Genomic DNA, 5,781 nt, shown 5'->3' on the forward strand with positions numbered 1-5,781 from the left:
CACGGCCGCAGACCGGCCGCCTCCTGCCTCGCCTGCCCCCCTCCCTCCGCGAAATGGAGCTGTGGGAGCCTCTGGAGCGAGCAGTGGAGAGGCGAGGAATTAACTCAGATTTTCACTCTACTGCTTGACTCACTGACTTTCCCTCCCAGTGTTTCCTCTGTTTCCTTCCTACTCGGCCTTTTTGGGGTTTTCCTTCTCTTTGATTCGCCCTCCTCCGCTAAGACTTTGGCACAGCATGCCCGGTGGGACTGAAGCGCCTCGGCTCCGTGTGGTGCCCGACCGAATGTCACCATCGGGCCACAGAAACCTCCGGACAGCCACACGGAAAAGAAATCAGAGAATGCTTCGCCTTGGAACTGACCTTTAAGCCTATCTGGTTCCAACTCCCCTGCAATGAGCAGGGACACCTCCCACTACACCAGGTTCCTCCAAGCCCTGTCCAACCTGGCCTTGAACGCTTCCAGGAATGGGACTGGTTCTTGGCAGAGAAGAAAGAAGCCCCATTGTTCAAACACTCGGAGAACATATGCAAATACATTCCATGTGGGGCCTGTGCCTGAGTGACTTTTTTTAAGCCTTCAGTCTCCCTGAGTCCACAGTTCTCTTGTGGGCCCAGCTGGCAGGGATGGTGCAATGTCAGTGAATAGAATAAAGAATTTGTCACTTGGGAAAGGCTAACCAGGCCATAAGTTGTTATTTACTTGTATGTGAGAGAAATGACTCAACTTGTTGTGAAAGACTGGTTAATAAATATGTAATTATCAAATAATCCAAATGTTTGGATACAAAATGAGAGAAGGCAGCTAATCCTTAAGAAACAGAAAATGCAAGATAAACACATTCACTTAAGGTATTAGCTGATATTGTAGCACTGATTTTGGGCAATTCCTGTTTCTTTTAGAAGTGCTTTGCTCCAGCTACATGACAGTTTTAAGATGCTGAAACCAAAGCTGAGCTGACCCCAGTGACATTTGGAAGCCAGTGTCTGGTTTGGTCAGATGTGCAGCCCTGCACCAGTCTCCTCCTCCCTGCATATGTGAGTGTTTTGTAGAATCAGTTTTCTGGCCACTCCTCTTTCTGTACTTACTCCACACCTGTTTTCCTGTTTTAAGAGTAGATAATATTTAAAGGCTTAAGATACTCAGAGCAAAATCACCTCTTAGTTTAAATCTCCTTGAAATTCCTTGGTGGTGTGAGGCCAGGCCCTCTGAGGGGTGATTCCCACCCTGTTCCCCTGGAGCCCAGGCAGGGCAGGCAGCTCTCAGCTCTGGCAGGACAAGGCATGTCATTCTCCCAGGGCCCTGCCAGCTTCCCAGGCTGCTCTGACTTGTCCTGAGCAGTTGTTTTTCCATCACAACCAGGCCAAGAGGCTGGATGGAGGATGATGGCTGAAGCTCAGTTTTCCTTCTATTCCTCAGCTATGAGAGGCAGTAGAGCTTGTTTTAAGTTTCCATGATTTAAGGGGAATTTGGTCAGATCTCCTGGCTTTGTTAAAACAAGATGGTGTGTATAGGGAGTTAATTTTTCCACATTTCAGAAGAAACTGCTCTGAGGCAAACAAAAGTTCCTTCAAGATTTCTCAGCCTCAAACAAATTCTGAATGTAAAGTGGGCTGACAATTTTATTGGCCAAGTTGAAGTGTATAGAGAAAAATGGTCAGTAAGAAGAAAAATTGACCATATTAAAAATGTTCCATTTTTAACATTGTAGAGGGCAGTTAAGAATTTAGAGAAAAAAAAAGCTTTCTTAACTGCCACCAGGTATGGGGAAGCTGCAATACAGGGCCAAACTAATCTAAGGACTACATTACTTCTACCTTCCCTTCCCTTCCCTTCCCTTCCCTTCCCTTCCCTTCCCTTCCCTTTTTCCCACATTATTGCTCCCTTCCCACTATGATTCCCATTCCCAGTGCTCTCCTGCTGTCACACCTAGCAAACCTGTTGTGCTCCACATTCTGCTGCTTGCTATCAAAAGGGGCAAATCCCCACAGTGACTGAAGGTACAGACTGAATGTGGCAGAAACCAGTGCAGCCAGGTGTTTCTGACTGGTGGTACTGGGCATGGCATGCTGCTGCACAGAATGGGACTGGTGACCTTGGCTGGGCATATCATCATATATATGTAGTAGTATGAAAATCACCTGAAATATCTGTAAATCTGATTTCCTGCTCATTAAAGAAAAGGTTTCTCACCACCTGCATCCCTCTATGGTTAAGCTCAGCAGGGCCCTTTCCCCACACCCCTCAGCCAAAGGCAGTGGGTGCTGCATCCAGAGCAGTTGGGTTATCAGGGGAAGGGGGATGCAGAGCACTTCAGATCAGTTTTGCCCCTGGATCTCCGTGGTCCTGCCTTACAGGGGATTTCAGACATTAACAAGAAAAGCCGATTACACCCAAGGCGGGCGGGCAGAGCAGCCGCTCTCCTCACAGCTCTCATCTGCTGCTTCAGCTCAGCTCCTGTTTCTCTGGGGGATTGATCCCAGTAAATGGACACAAGCTTGTTAACTGTAATTTTTGTTGATCCTTCAGATGCCTAATAATGAAGATTTTTTTCCTTTATTTTTCTTTCTCTCTTTTTAAGACAAACATGGTTAGAGATTCACATGGGAGAGACACAGAGCAGTCCATGATGTATCCAGCAGGACCAGCTCTGATCCACTCTTCTAACAAACAGTTGCTCACCTTCCCTTGCAGGGATCCTAACACAGATTCTGCAGATGAAACAGAGGCTTGGCTGCTCTCAAGCCAGCAGTTGGCTTTCCAAAGCCAAGATATTACTTTATTTTTGGGGCAGTGCTCTGCTATGTTTGTGTGGTGCAGACAAGGGGGGTCTCCCAGCAAGACAAAATCTGTCCAATAGCCCATCAGAACTCTAACCTCTCCATATAGAACTATTGTAGTACAATTTATTTATAATAAATAAATAAAATAACTTCTACCATAATGATATAAATACCTATTATGGTTATACTGTAGTATAACTGGATAGTTTTATCATAGTACTATGTAGTAAAAGAGTACTATGGACTATACTAATTCTTTCTGGTTACTCCTGTTTTTAACTTATTATACCTTAATGGCTAAATTTCTCTGTGTAGAGATTAGATTAGATTAGAGCTGTGATCTGTTATTACAGCCTATAATAACTTTGCAGTTAGAGCTGGAGGTCAGTGTCTGGCAGCAGGCTGCTGACACAAGCAGAGAGGTGCATTAGGGCACCTTCCTGTGGGCTCACATGACCCTGCAGGGCTGGACACCTGCACAGTGTCTGCAATCTACCAGAGCATTCCTGGAAATCTGCACATTGCCTGGATGGACTCACATGGAGAAGTGGATGCATCTGGAACATACCTAACCACCAGCCTCTCCTAAAATGCTCTCTGATGTAGACCCCATCTCAAAGTTTAGTTATCTCATTTGTCAGTGCCCTCTCAATGTCCAATTAATTCAATCTATCTAAGGAAGTTAACAAATACATAAAAGATTCTATATTCAGTTAGACAAATGCATGCACTTACCTAAAAACCTCTGTTTTGCTGAGAATCCAAGTCCCAGGATCCTGCACAGCAGATCTTCTGGCTTACAAGGACGAAGACAGAGGCCCAACTGCTTGTCACAGGAAGGGCAGGGCTAAAGGCTGCTTATCTAAAGTGCCTGAAAGTTTGAGATAACAGCTCTGCTCCCCAAAATTGCCTTAGCTTAAAAGTGACGTAATGCATATGGTGCCAGTGACATTCTGTAATGTGCACTAACTAAATCTAGAAAATATAAAAGCTGATCTGGCCAAACAGGAAAAAAAACCCCAAACATTTTAGTTGAGTTCCTATTGATCCAGTAAAAGATTGAAGCTGAAAGTTGAGTCTCAAAGAAAATGACTTTAAAATCCAGACTCATAAACCATCCACAGGAGACTCAATAATAGTAAATTTTTGTAAAGGCATTTAAGAAATTTGGGTTATATAAGTTGAAATACAGTAAATTACAAGCAAGGTTAGCACATTGTCATGTCCTACACCCAGAAGACCTAATAAAAGGACGTGTGGCAGATCCCCAGTTTGTCACATACACACACAAACAAGATCTAGCTGGTGTTTAGCATGTCTCTAGAAGCACTATTAGAATATTCATTTTAACAAGCTCTCCTGGCTCTGAAGAAAAAGCTGATTTGTTGGATAATGTGGAGATTTTTCTTTGTGAGGCATCCCACAACGGACTGCTCTGAAAGATAACAAAATGTTCAACATATGGAGGAAAAAAAAATTCCCAGCCTGCTGAAGATACCAAGCTTGATGAATACTTCAGCTCTTGCTATTTGTGTGCCAGCTTTAGAACATCTTGAAAAACTTTGACCAGATTCCATGTCAACCAGGAATGTTCTCTTCTCTCATCCCACATTTGAAGTTGGGTTTGCAAACATCTCTGCTTTAGATCACAAGAGTAATTAAAAGCACTTGACCAACATTTGTACTGCAGCTATCATGAGGCTGTTAATCAGTGGTAAAGAATCTACATTTTGTCAACATAAGAAGCTAAAAATATCATGCCTGTAGTAGTATCATTAAGTAGGATTTAATTAGGAGACTTTCAAGGGAACTTTACCATAAGAACTGGATTCTTGCTGCTGAAATGAAACTTTAGGTTGTATTGCAGGAACCTGCTGCTTTGCAGTGCTTTGAAAGGCTATTTTGAGAACAAGGTCTCTGCTAGCATAGTCTATTTCCAGTCTAATTTAATTGGCTTTTTAATAATTGATTAGACTAAGGAAACAATTTCATGGAACCACAGAATAGTCAGGCTGGAAGAGGCCCCTGGAGATGCTCTATGTAGTCCCACTCCTGCCCAACAGGCTCAGGCAGAACAGGTTTCTCAGGCTGTATCAAGTCAGATTTTGAATATATCCAAGGCTGAAGACTCCACTTCTTCACTCTATTTAATGTTTTCTAGGGATTTTTTACTTCATTCATATTGCCTCATTATATAAATTTATATTTTATTTATATATTGCCTTGTAAGAATTTTAGCTGCCCCTCCATTTACAGTGAGTTAAACAGTGAATAGTTTTGAGTCAATTAAAATGCTGCTCAGTACAGGAACAGCTGTACTTCAGCTTTTCATTACAAGAAAGCTGAACTTCAAAGACAGTACAAAGGGCCTAAAATGAGTATCCTATTCTACAGGAATGCACAATAGCTTTTGGATCCATAAGGAACTCCTCAATTATTCTGTATCATTAGTGTTATTGTCCCTTTTTGGAGAATTTTCAAAGCAAGCCAGTGTTTTTTGGAGAAGTGGCCAGAAGTTTGACTGTGCCTTTAAGCTAGGAATAAAACTTGTCTCGTGTGTGTAATCTGTCTCAAATGTTTCTTTGGGAAGGCAAGTAGACATTGCTGTAAACAGATCATGGGTTGGTTAACAACTATGTCACAGGCCTGAAAAGGTAAAGTTAGGTCAGATGGACAAACAAACACAAGCACTTCCTACAGCATAAGGAGCACGAACAACCCCCACTGAGTCTGTTTTTAGACTTGACACAAAGCCAAGGCACTTGGGAATTAGAAGCCAAAGAGCACTTTCTGTCTGTAATACAGGTCATTTAAAATACCCACATCAGAATCCTGATTTTCCATTATTTGTGTGTGCAAAAAAACCCCAGCACTCTACCCCATGATGGTGTACACAGCATCCAAGAGCTCCCTTTTTTTATTACACAGCTGAGAATAGAAGATGACACCAAAACTTACACACTACAAAACTACTGAAGAAAACCCCAAACAAACCAAGC

The sequence above is a fragment of the Geospiza fortis genome, unplaced genomic scaffold (assembly GCF_000277835.1).
Source record: "Geospiza fortis unplaced genomic scaffold, GeoFor_1.0 scaffold237, whole genome shotgun sequence".
In the NCBI taxonomy this organism is placed as follows: Eukaryota; Metazoa; Chordata; class Aves; order Passeriformes; family Thraupidae; genus Geospiza; species Geospiza fortis.